Source organism: Apium graveolens, chromosome 8 (genome assembly GCF_009905375.1).
Source record: "Apium graveolens cultivar Ventura chromosome 8, ASM990537v1, whole genome shotgun sequence".
In the NCBI taxonomy this organism is placed as follows: domain Eukaryota; kingdom Viridiplantae; phylum Streptophyta; class Magnoliopsida; order Apiales; family Apiaceae; genus Apium; species Apium graveolens.
The window spans coordinates 182,062,675-182,077,366 of NC_133654.1; positions in this window are offsets into that span (position 1 = coordinate 182,062,675).

Below are 14,692 nucleotides of genomic sequence, written 5' to 3' on the forward strand. Positions count from 1 at the left end.
TGTATTTAGCCCCCCACAGTTCATTAAAGGCCTAACAATTGGTATTAGATCTTGCTGTTGATACACAAACAGTTTAAGAACCATAGAACAATCACAGATGGCAGATAAAGAAGGACAACAGGTTCCTTCACCTCCACCAACCACAAATTCAATCAGCCACAACAGGAGCATGTATGAGGCTATCAATGTTCTAATTATGAAAATAAATGAATATTCAATCTGGAAAGTGAAGATGGTCATGTGCCTGGAAGCAACAGATTCTGAATATTTGAACAGAATTTATGATGGTCCTCACAGGCCAATGAAACTAGCAGTTTCTGTTGCTGGCCAAGAAGAAAAGATGGTTGATAAAGATAAGGACTATTCTCCTGAGGATATTTCATCTTTAATGAAAGATGCAAAAGTAAGACATATTTTGCATAACAGTCTTGACAATATCATGTTCAATAGAGTCATTGGATGCAAAACTACCAAAAAAATTTGGGATATTGGAAATCAAGTGTCAAGGTACCGCTGCTATCAAAAAGAACAAAAGAACAATACTCACTCAGAAGTATGAGTACTTTGATTCAAAGTCTGATGAGTCCTTGACTGAAATCTATGATAGGTTTTAAAAGCTAATGAATGACTTGTCACTAGTTGATAAAGAATATGATCTAGAGGATTCTAACTTGTATTTTCTTCTTGCACTCCCTAAAAAGTGGGACTTGAAAGTCACATCAACAAGAGAGAATTATGATCTTGATGATACATCTCTACATGAGATCTATGGAATTTTGAAGACTCATTAGCTGGAGATGGAGCAAAGAAGCAAGAGGAAAGGACCAAAAGCAAGACATGTTGCACTGAAGGTTGAAGAAAAACCAAGGGAGAAAGCTAGGAGAAAAAACCACTCTAAAGGCAAGGTGATGATTGCAAAGTCTGATACCGAGTCATCAAACTCTGATAATGACTCAAACTCTGAACGTGAATCATACAATGAAGGTAATCATGATAACAATGAAGATATTAAGCAAATGGTTGCTCTTTTGGTTAAAAGCTTCAAGAGGATGGTATACAAGAACTTCAAGAAGGGAAAAAAGTTTTCCAGAGAGGGCTGTAGTCCCTCAAGAACTGATAAGAGTAATTATAGAAGAAACTCTGATGAGAAGGAGTCAAAACCTTGGAAATATGACAAGTCAAAGGAAAAGTGTTACAACTGTGATGGAGTAGGACACTTTGCAGCTGACTGCAGGAAGCCAAGGGCCGAGAAGAAATAAGCCTTGATCACTAAGAAGAAGAACTAGGATAATACATCAGAATCAGATGATGGTGTTAAATATGCTCTTATGGCAAATGCTGATATTTAGGCTGACACTGCTAAGTTAAAGGTACCTCAAACCACACATGCTTTTGATAATGATGATATTTGTGAACTAAGACTATTTCTTAAATCTCTGCATATTATAGTCAAATCCTATTTCCGATAGGGACAGTTGACAACTGAATCCGCAGTTATAGGGATCAAACACTTGAAAATGCTAGAATTAACACTGAAAATTTCGATCTTAAGAAAAGGAATGATCACCTAGAATCTGAGTTGATTTTCATGCTAGAAACTTAAAAGGAAAGAGATTATACTTTTATATTAAAGAAAAACTATTAGAAAAGCATGCTTACCTAGAAAAAGGAACTAGCTAAAGAAAGGGAAGTAATTAAGCTTTGGACTAGTTCAGGAAAAATAACTCAGAGTTTATTAGAGAATGGCTAATCGGGATCATGATTAGGATATGCTGATAAAACTAATTCTGATATGTGTAATGAAAAGGAAACTGAGAAAGTTAAATCAGTAAATACCGATAAGAAGGTAAAAATGAACAAGTCTTAGTTAAGACTTATTAAGTTTAACTTAAGTGATGATGCTGTTAAGTCTGTTATTGAAAAGGGGTCAACATTAGCATCCAAGTCAAATTTAAAAACTGATAAGTATGAACATTAGCAACATGTCAGTGGAAACTCTGTAAATACTGAAGCACATGTTGAGGGGGAGCAACATGATTCACATCAAGAGTCAAGTGATTCTAATAAAGGAACATCAGTAGATACTCCATCAGACTTTGATTCCTCAAATAATGATAAAGCAAATACTGATAGTACTGGAAATACTTATTCAGGGGGAGCTTAAGGAAATATGGATGGTACAAGGAAAAATGAAACTAAAGACTTCATGGATCAAGGGGAGGTTCTACTTCAAAAGTCAACTTCCTTCTGCAAGAAAATGGACTAAGTCACACACACCTGACTTAATCATTGAAAATCCTGATAGCGGAGTAAAGACCAGGAAAGCCACTCAGAATGAATGTCTTTACCATTCTTTTCAATCTCAAACTAAGCCCAAGAAAGTGGAAGAAGCTCTGCAAGATGCTGATTGGTCATAGCAATGTAAGAGGAATTGAATAAATTTGAAAGGAACAAAGTCTGGACATTGGTACCAAGACCAAATAATAGATCAGTAGTTGGTACAAAGTGGATGTTCTAGAACAAGACTGTAAGTGAGGGCATTATTACAAGGAATAAAGCAAGGCTGGTTACAAAGGATTATCACAACAAGAAGGCATTAATTATGATGAGACTTTTGCTCCAGTTACAAGGCTTGAGGAAATCATAATTATTCTAGCCTATACTGCTCACATGAAATTCAATGTGTTCCAAATGGATGTAAAGAGTGCATTTCTAAATGGTGAACTTGAAGATGAAGTTTATGTTGAACAACCTTCAGGGTTTATTGATCCAAAGTATTCAGATTATGTTTATAAACCGGATAAAGCACTTTATGGACTAAAACAAGCTCTAGGGGCATGGTATGAAACACTTGCTCAATTCTTTTTGGAAAGTGGTTTCAAAAGAGGTAGAATTGATAAAACTTTATTTTATAAATACCATGGTAAGGACTTGTTGTTAGTTAAGATATATATTGATGATATCATTTTTGGTTCTACTAATAATAAACTCTGTGAGAGATTTGCAAACTAATACAGTCAAGATATCAGATGACTATGATGGGAGAATTGAGTTATTTTCTGGGATTACAAGTTAAACAAACTGAAGAAGGGATCTTCATCCATCAAAGAAAATATACCAGGAATTTGTTCAAAAGGATTGGAATGCAAGACAGTTTATCTGCAACAACTCCTGTGGCCACTGCAACCAATTTAGATTTAAATACTGGTTCATCAGTAGATATAACTAAATATAGAGGTATGATTGACTCACTCCTATATTTGACTGCTAGTAGACCTGATATCATGTATGCTACCTGTCTATGTACAAGGTTCCAAGCTGATCCAAGGGAACCACATCTATTAGCTGTGAAAAGAATTTTTAAATATCTTAAAGGCACCATAAATCTTGGATATGGTATTCTAGAGATTCAGATTTTAAGTTAATTTGATATTCAGATGCTGATTTTGCAGGATGCAAAATATACAGGAAAAGCACTTCAGGAAGCTGCCAATTTCTTGGTGGTAGATTGGTTTCTTGGTTTAGCAAGAAACAATAGTCAATTTCCACTTCAATTGCAGAAGCTGAGTATATTGCTACATGAAGCTGTTGTACTCGAATTTTATGGATGAAGAATATGTTACTGGATTATGGGTTAGAATACTCTAAAATTCCTATATATTATGATAATCAAAGTGCTATTGCAATGACAAGAAATCCATTACAACATTAAATGACTAAACACATCATCATAAGGTACTATTTCATAAGGGAATATATAATGGAAGGTATAGAGGAATTGTACTTTGTACTCACAGATCAGCAGTTAGCAGATATATTCATTAAACCACTTTGTGAAGTTACTTTTACAAGACCGGTGAATGAATTGGGAATGATTTCAGGAAAATTATCAAATACTGATGGATAGTATGTGATCTGTAACAGGGAAACATTATTAGAGTGTGGTATCTTTTACGATGAATCGGTATTTACTAAATTCGCACACTTATGTTAAATATTGATGCCATGTATTCATGCTAATTGTTATTTGAAATTGAAGTTGAGTTTAAATCCTGATAGTTAAACTTTCACAGTAGTTGCATGATAAGCTCTGAGTGTATAGCTAAATATTGATATTGGTCAAACTTGTGTTGACTGATAAGTCGTGACAATAGTTAATTAAGTACTGATAGTGGTCAACCTCTGATTGACTGTTAAACTATGATGTTTATTTTTTTGAATTTATTCACAAATATTCTTAAAACCTTATTTTAATTAAATATAATGATGAGAATAATGGTTACTTTTATGTAATTATTTACAAGTGTCAAGCTGATGACATGAGGATAAGAAAAACGATTAAGCTTTTGTAAAACAATATCTTGTGTAACTGTGCACATAACTACTGCACATTAATACACGCACCATGATTGTTTTTCAGATCAATTATATCTTGCCACATGTCCCACTAAACTGAACAACATATGTGATTTATAGTACAGTGTTAATCAAAATCAATTTTATGATTTTCTATTATCACTTTCTACTTTTCCAATTACTCTTGTTCTCTAACTCTCTTTTTATCTCTAAGATAAAAACTGAAACCCTTTTTAGTTTTTAAGCTATTCTACACAGATTAATCATGTCTTCACTGGCTACAACATCTACATTTGTTCATGGTGATGCTAATTTCGTCACCAACAACTACACTGCTATTCTGGATTACACTGGGATAAATCCCGACTTTCACCTCTTTCAGGATTTATTGAGAACCAGTGAAGTAGGTTATGCTCTGACTGAACCCACAGTCATTTTTGAAGACCAGGTTCTCACTTTCTGCAGAACTGGTTTATATGATGATGGAGGTGAAGCACACACTCCAAGCATCATTTTTGAATTCAGCAATCAGAGGAGGGTTGTCACTCCTCAAACTATAAGAAAAGCCCTTCATCTCCCTGCTCACAATTCTTATGCAACATTTGTTGGAGATGCTGAGATGAGGAGGTTTTTTACTGAGCTTGGCTATGATAAGAATATGAAGAATTTGGGGTAGTTGAAAAGGAATGGTCTGGGGAAAGAGTGGAATTTTTACTTTGACTGCATTACTAGGGCTTACAACAGCAAATGCACAAATTATGATGCCCTTTCTATCATGACATAGAAAATTGGGTACTCTGTAATCCATGGTTCTCACTATGACTTTGGTAGAGTAGTTTTATGCTTTATAGAGGATAGATTAATGGCTGATAGAATATAGTGTATTATGCTAGATTCCGTCAGTTAATTTTCAATATTTGTTTCCCTGATACCCCAATCCCTGCTAATGAAATTGTATTAGTGTTTAAACTCACAAAAAGGAATTTCTCTGATTTAATTTCTAAGGATAAGAAAAAGGTTGCTCTTGCAACTTTAAGGTTACCACTTTCTGCCAGGAACTTGCTAACTGCAAGCTTTCCTGCGACTCATGGATTGAAAAATCTTCAAAGTGCTAGGTTAAAGGCTATTACAGTTGGCAACCCCCCTTTAGCTAACCCAAGTACTGCAACCTAAACACTTCCACAAACACAATCCACCTCAGGTACCTCCCAAAAGATACCTGTTGTAAAAAGAAAGAAATAATTAAAGACTGATGCTAGAGTTATTGTTTTTATTGAGAACCCAGAGGACATAAGGGATTCCATGGAGAACCCACAGGATATAATTGCCTAGTCTGCTAGGCCTTCTGGTCAGAGAGCAGTTTTGAAGTTTGTTCAGGACACTGGTGCAAATGCTATTGCTGGAAGGTCAAGTGGTTCTAAAGTACAAGTTTCTCCTTTTTCTAAACCTTCAGAACTTGTTAAGGGAAAGCTTGTACTTAATGAGTCAGAATTAGAAGATGAGGACAATGCTACTTTATCATCCAAATTCAAGAACTTAAAACCTGACTCTACTTAGAGTCCAGTTGTACTACCAACTGAGGAGGGCACAACAACTCATGATGCGGTAATTACTGATTCAAGCCTTAGATCAAGGAAAAAGAAGTTGGTCAAGACCTACTTTGATCAACAAAAGCTGAAGATCAAGCAAGAAATAGCCGAGGAGGGACATGATGTATATATGCCAGCATAACTAATTACTGAATCTCAGGAAAATTTATCTGCTAATACACCTGTCACTATTTCTGATTCTCTAGTAAAGATGAAGAGAAAAGTGAGGGAGGTCCCTCATGAACAAGTATACAAGATAGCAAAGAGGATGCAGAAACATGGAATGTTTCATGGATCAAGTACACAAGAACTTGTATCTCAAAGGGATGCAACTGCTACTACTACAAATCCTGATCTATTCACACAAGAACTCATATTTCAAAGGGATGTAGCAGACATTGCACCTCCTGCTGAACATTCAATCCAATATTGGCATGAAGCAGCTGCTACTAAACTTCATGCAAAGGTCTCTCAAGTCAAAGATTTCTTTTAGAAGCTTGATCCTCATAGATTCAAGAAAACTGTTGGTTTCAAACTTGGAGCTGAACATGAGTCAGATACTGAATCTGAAGAGAGGAGTACACAAGAATCTGGGTTTTAATGTAATCCAACAAATCCTGAATCTCCAGCCCCACAAGAACCATCGCCTCAAAGTGGTAATGAAGGCATGACTTCTGGTCTAGTTATCCTGGCAGTTGATATTGAAGGAAGAATACATCCAACTCCACCATCTGCTGATATTCTATCAGTACCTCCTTTGGATGCTATCTTGGAAGATGAAACTTCAGAAGCACAAGGTATAAATACTGATCTTTCTTTATCAGCATTTATTTAAATCCTGATATTATAATGAGAGTTTCTGTTAGTTCTATAAATCCTGATGGAATGATCATGCCTAGTCCTTTACAAAAGGGTACCCCTAGTCATATGACCACAAACAACTCTTCTCAGCCACCAATTATTTCTGTAGGACAAAATTTTATGAGCCTTTCATGTGAAACTGAGAGAAAATATCTAGAGAAAAATAGAATTAAAGAGAGGCAGGATCCTTACCTGGAAAAAGGAGAGGTAGAAGAGTGTCAGGATTTAGTTAATCCTTGTGAGAAAACTCTGATTCCTAAAAGTCGTGAGAGGAGTGCAGTGAGAAGTAGTGAGACTAATTTAAAATAAAATAGAGATTTAAGTGGTTCTTTAATTGATTTTACAGGTGCACAGAGTATTAAAGAAACAGTTGTTGAATTCCATCATGTAGTCCCTACAGTAAACTCTAATGCATCGAATACTGTTAATTTCCCTGCAGGTCTAAGTAATGATACTTTCTTGCAGTCCACTCATATTTCTATTCCATCCATTGGTATTCTCCCTGTTCTTGCTGATGTTCTAGAAGAAGAACAGACCACTCAAATTCACTCCACAATTCATAAATCACATAGGAACTGAAGTATTGGAGATATATGATGAAGCTCCACTTCATATGACTACAATTTATGAAGATGTAAAGCTAAATGTTGATGGTATGGCAGTTTATGAAGCAGCTGGATCACATACTGCGTCAATTTTTTATTCTTTTTTAAATACTGATGCTGAGGATGAAGTAGCACAATTAGTTCAGGAACTAGTTGCTAATGGAGAATTTGTACATGAAACTGAGCCTAGTGATGGAGAAGATATTATTGAATCAAACATCAATGTATAATTAGATCCTGATGAAGATCTTGGTGATATTATCTTTCCTAAAGGTATATCAAAAAGAGAAAAACAATTGAGATTAGCTGAGCTGGATGCTAAGAACAGTAAAAAGTTTTTTGATGCAGAATAAACTTCTAAATGGAAGGATGCTTCACATCCTATCTTTGTTGCTAATGCCTCTAAACATTTGGAGACAACAGAGAAGAACATTACAAATCTTGATATCCTGACTCATCTCAATGCTTCTATACTATTGATCAAAAGAGTTCAAAATACTCAGTCTCAAGCTAATTATCAGATTGAGAAGCTCAAGGAATCCTTCTTGGAAACCAAACTTACTGCTTCACATGGGATGACCAAGCAATTGAAGCCCAATATTGCTAGACAAGATAAATTGGAATCCAATCAAGTCAAGTTTGAAGATAATCAAGAGAAGATGTCTGGTCAATTGGATGAGGTACATCAGTCTTTGGAGTTTATTATTCACTATTACATGGTGATGATGTCAAAAAGGGGGAGAAAGTTTTGAAATCTAAATATAAACAACTCCAATTGAAAGATGCTGATGACAAAGATGATGGTCCTGATGGAGGAAGTAAAGTAGGTAGAAAGGAGATTTCTGGAAAGAAAGGTGGAGAACTAGTTGGTACTAGTGGTACTTCTAAAATCACTAGTAGCCAATCTAGAAAAGGTGGATAAATAGGGAGAAGTGGAAGACAAGAACAAAAGCTGACTGTGACTACAAAGAAAACTCTGACAGTCATAAATGCTGATGAAGACCAAGGCATTCTGTAGATAGAAGCTGGTGCTGAAGCAAGTCAGTTTTTACAGACATTAAATTTCAAGGGAAAGAAGACAACTCTGTTCTACAAGGACACTAAAATACAAGCATTTAATTCTGAGGTGAGTAGAATGATTTTTGAAAGAGAAAATCCAGGAGTTGATCTTGAATAGTTATGGATTATAGAAGAGGAATTCAAGTCTTTGAGACCAGTAATTGCTGATACTCTCTCACCATATGAATACATTCCCGGACAAAAACCAACTAAAGGTGTAGTGACTAAGGAAATCAGCCAAACTGAAGCTAAAGGACTTGTTCTAAGGTCTCAAGTAATATTAAATGTTGGTAGGAGTTATAAGGGAAATAAGAAGATTGGTGAAAAGTCTAAGTCCAAGACTAAATCAAAAAGGGAAGATTTTTGAAGAAGCTAATCAGGTTCACAAGAAGAGAAAGGTTATTCCTGGATCTGATTGGTATGAGAAGTTACAAATCATTCCAACCACTGATAATGCTCAAGTTAGAGAACTTACTGCTGAAGTTCAACTAGTCACAACCACTGATACTACTCAAGTTGCTGACAGTATAATTTAAGAAATAAAAGATGATGCTTCAAATCGTGCCAGGAATTTAAATCTGATTCAGAAGGTTCAAACTCTGATAAGCTAGAGTTAACTCTTGAAGAAAAGAAAAAGCTGCTATAGGGAAGCAAGACACCTGCACCTAAAAGAGATTCTTCTGAAACTATCATAAGATTTACAGTGGTAACTCACAGTCTAGAAGAGCTGGAAGAAGAGGTGGTTTGAGACTTCCAAATGCTGATACTTACACAAGCAATGCTTTGATTCTAAGAGAGCCTAGAAATCTGACAGGGATTGGAGATAATGTAAAGCTTGAAGATTTACAGAAGATTATATATGTTCAGATAATGCTTGATTTGTTTGATACTAACAAGCCTAAGGAGAAGATGATGTATTTTCTGTAGTATGGTTAGAGGTTAAAGATTTTACATAGGCGGATGAGAGACAAATCATGGCAAGAGTTGGAATATGTTACCAGATTACTTAAGGTAATCAACTTAACTACTGCTAGATGGTCTGCTTATCTGAATGACCTAGTATACAGGAAGCAGAGAGGAATGACTTACAAGTCAAAGTACACTCCAAAATATATTGATATATCTGGAAATACTGTTGATATGCCAAATGGAGGAGCCAAGGTGATTATGTCTTTGGGAGTACAAGTTCTAACTTTTAATCCTGATTGTAAGAAAGTTGGGTTCTTGGAACTAGATGAATAATCAATTGGAATATCTAATCTACATGACCTCAGAGCTGCTATCTATCAAAATGATGAATCTATAGAAGAGTTCAAGGATATCAAACAACGGATGGAGATGTGTTAGGGCGAAAAAATACGCTAAATTACATGCAAGTATACGCGATCACAAGTATTATAAGATATAAATCATATTCTTTCCCACATAGACTCTTTTTAGTTAACTTAAGATTATGCTCCTATGCAACAATAGTATGGCTATCGCTCAATGCTAAGACAATAAAAAGTTGAGATGATTATAACTAAGATTAAACTAACATGCAATTAACTAAGAATAAAAGTGATTGAATTAACTATATGAGACAAACATGAGATTCTAACTTCATTACTACTTCATTCAAAGTCATTGTTCTTAACCTTAACATGTGATAGTGATGACAACAAATCAGATAACACGAAACTAGTAAACGCCGACTTTCGTTGCACAAATACCCTACTACCAGACATCCAAAAAAGAGATAGAAGCTGAATAGACACCAATTATGTCGAGACCCTATATGTCTATAGAATTTGACAATATAAAGGTTTAATGAATAAGTTATCTATCGTGATTACATAGGGAAAGTAAGATGGTTAAAATTACCTACGAATCATGCATAACAACTATACATGAACCTATGCTAGCATGGCAAGTTCTAAATCTCTATATTCACTTTCGCTTCAATTTAGATTAACACGCTATCTTATATGTTAGTTACGCACATAAGACGAATAAGCACAACCAATACTAGGATATCAATCAATCACCACACACCAAGATATTGAAATAAATTAACTATATAAATCCATAAGTAAATCCGTTAGAACCCCACGATAACGATTAGCTCATAATCGAACTCATTATCCCCATGGGTTTCAATGAAAGCATGATAATAAACAATATAAGAGTACTAGGGTTCAAAGATAAATCGAAAACAAGCATCCAAGTATCAACTATATTGAAGAATATGAAAGTCTTCTTCTCCGTAGCCGTCTTGTGCTCTTCTAGGTCTTCTTATTGCTTTCCCCTCGCTCCTTGTTGTTGAAAACGTCTTTTTATTGATATATATAGGCTCCAGGATGACCAGGACTCTCAAAATCTTCTATTTCGACTAAAATCAGGATTCTGGTGCAGAAACAGGGAGCGGGCGCGTTACTTTCAGCCGCGGCCGCGCTGGAATAGTGATTTCAGGAGCACGGGAGCGCTGGTTCTGGCGCGGCCGCGCTGACCTTCTGGAAATTTTCTGACAATTCTTTTTTTGGCCTTATCTTGAGTTCTGCTCGTCAGAATTAGGCGATTCAACTGCCCATGCGAAGCTAACGAGATTCTCTACAACTTGAGAATGGCGTAGGCTTCCAATTCTTATCTCTTTTCAGCATATTTCCTTGAAAAGCTCATTTCTTCATTTAACTAGTGCCTGAAATGCAATAACACAAAAATATATCACAAATACCAACAACTTGAGTCTAAAACACCAACTTATGCTTATAAATAAGCATTCCAAGTAGATATAAAATCCACTTATCACACCACCAAACTTGAATCGATACTTGTCCTCAAGCATAAACAGACTCAAAAACTATAAAATAAACCTAATGCATGAATGCAACTAAATGATAATGTAATCGATCCCCTCAGAATGACCATAACCCAATGAATAAGCCAACACCTCTAAGAATGCAATAACTCAAAACAGAGTTCGAATAAATCTCACAAATCAACTCACAAACCAGAACGTGCGTGTGTGGAATGTTTAATAGATATACTCTCAAAACTAGACCAATAATCATTACTTATCTATCATCAAAATAATCACAAGTTTATAAACAGAATAGACGTTAAACACATAATGACTCTCAACACCTTATTTCTACTAGAGTTATACAAGGATTCACGCTATTATTGAACACATAACAACATGCTTATTTGACCATGCAATGAGTGAGGTCCCAAAAGACTTATACTATAATACCCATGTAGTGAGCGTTAGGTTAGCGGATCCCAAACTATAAAAAGTCTTAGGTCACTAGGCACAAAGTCCCGTAAGAACTTAATAACTCGAGTATTAAAGAGCTCACTCTTGATCAATTATGCATAAACACATACTTTTTTTCTTTTCAAAAATTTTCGAATGAGTATGTTCCGCTCCATCTCATTCAACCCTAGACTACTCATACAAATATGAGCCGGCTACTAGCCATTTGACACCTAGATTTATTCACAACTAGCAATAAAATCCTTCTTTTCTCCAGTTTAAAAATCAGTATTTTTACTTCATTACGAGAATAGCAAAAATTCTAAATATAACCAAGTGATTAAATCTCAACAATAAACAAGTATGATCATGATCTAGTTCGAAAGCAACCTATAAGACTTGTGAACTTTTTTTTCTGGCATGCCAATCAATTCATTAAGACTTAAACAACCCTCTATTCGTCATCACCACACTCAAATCAACATCAACTTATCAATCAGAAATAGCTCAACCTAAGGGATCATGTTATATGCATGCAAATGAAACTATATGGACTCACATAATAACACGAACAAACATGTCTTATATGAACAATCATGCAAAAATATGAATGAAATACAACTAAACATGCAACATAAATCTATATGAATTTTATATGGACACACAAAAACTAATCCTTACATTATCACCCCCAAACTTAAAATTTTCAATGTCCTCATTGAAGGTAATAATAAGGATTTCAGGCATACCTAGTTAGTGGGAGGATTCTCCCTCTTCGGGTGGAGGATCAGGTAGCCAATCAACCTCGACGCCAGTGTCTCGGAAAACAATACCGAGAGCGTGTGTCAAATCTTCAGCAAAATGTCGGTGGTTATCATGCATGGCCTCAATACACCGAATCAACCTTCTATACTGCACATCACCAGAACCAAACCTATCAACTATCTGTGGTGCACGAGAGGGACCATCTGTAAGCACGGGAAGAACCGGCCGGTCACCCTTTAGATTATCATAGATATATTACAACCCCTTGTCTGGGGTGCACCTAAGAATGCATAACTCAAGTGATCTGGCAGTGGGTTGAGCTGAAGTGTGGGAGCTTCTTCAATACACGGCTCGAGACGCTCCTGAGAAATTTTCAGCTCTGCTAACCCAAGAGAATTAAATGGCATATCCAACTTCCTCTTTCACGGAGGTGCATTCAAAACCTGCAGTTTCTCTGCTCCTTCTTCATCTTCAATAACTGATTCCCCTATGAAGGATCTCTCTAAGGTATCTGACTTTGGCAATTGCTCAAGCTCCGAATTCACGACAGAGTCGACCTGCTCTACTTTAAAGCATTGCTCTTTATCTGTGGACAACTTTTTGCCTTGAACACATTAAAAGTGACCTTCTGATCTTGAACCTTCATCATAAGCTCTCTTTTTTGCACATCGATCATAGTTCTGCCTGTAGCCAAGAATGGTCTTCCCAATATTATAGGAATCTTTTTATCTTTCTCGAAATCTAGAATGACAAAATCAGCAGGGATGATGAGTTTGTCCACCTTGACCAAGACATCCTCCACTATACCTCGTGGAGAAGCGATGGAACGATCAGCTAGTTGCAATGACATGTATGTCGGTTTCAGATCAGGTAGACCAAGTTTCTAGAATATAGACAAGGGCATCAGATTGATGCTAGCTCCCAAATCACACAAAAATTTGTCGAATGACAAGTTTCCAATAATTCAAGGAATAGTGAAACTTCCAGAATCCTTAAGCTTCAGAGGCAATTTATGTTATAGAACTGCACTGCATTCCTCCGTAAGAGCAACGGTCTCTTAGTCATCGAGCTTCACTTTTCGAGACAGAATACCTTTCATAAACTTGGCATAAATAGGCATCTGTTCAAGAGCTTTAGTGAAAGGTATGTTGATATGAAGTTTCTTGAACACCTCTAGAAACTTAGCAAATTGCTTATCCAACTTCTGCTTCTGCAGCCTCTTAGGAAAATGAGGTGGATGATAGACCTATTTCTCCACTGTATTACCTTCAGGAGGAGTGTGTTCCACATTTTTCTTCCTTGGTTCCACCTCAGCATCCTTCAACACTTCTTCTTCAGCCACAACTTCATTTTTCGAAACTTGAGATTTTTCAAGCTCTTCGTCTTGCTGAATTTGGGGGCTTGCGACTCCAGACCTCAAGGTGATGGCGTTCACCTATTCTTCAACTTCCCTCTTTCCTGGATTGGCTTCTGTATCTCTTGGAAGCGTTCCTGGTGGTTGATTCAATAAGGCGTTAACAATTTTCCTTATTTGGTTCTCCAGAGTCTTGATAGAAACAGCCTGGATTTGGAATATAAGAGCCTCGTTTTTGCACATAAGCCACAATTCCTCAAATTCAGTTTTTTCATTTGGAGATAGACCTGCACCTCCAGGAGTTTGTTGTTGAAGTTGGAGTTGTTGTCTTGGTGCATATTGCGGTTGTTGAAAACCAGGAGGGTTGAATTGCTTTGTTGCATACTGCTGATAAGGCTGTTGCATCGCACTCTGATTTTTGCTCCAGCTGAAGTTAGGATGATTCCAGTTGTCAGGATGATAAGTGTCTGGAACTGATTGCTGCGATCTCTGAAAGTTGCTCACAAACTGAGCTGATTCACTAGATATAGTGCATTGCTCCGTCGAATGCGAACCTGCACACACCTCAAAAATACTGGTTAATCTAGATTAACACCATAGTTAGCCAGAGAGTCAATCTTCATAGACAACGCCTTTAGTTGAGCAGTGATAGCCGTAGTTGTATCAACATCCAGAACTCCTGCTACCTTTCCCTGTGGAAATCTCTGGGTTGGATACTAATATTTATTAGTAGCCATCAGTTCAATTAGACCATAAGCTTTCTTATAGCTCTTTTCCTATAATGCTCCACCTGGATGCTGCATCAAGCATGGGTCTAGACTGTGCTCTCAACCCATTATAAAAATAATTGATGATCATCCAATCAGGC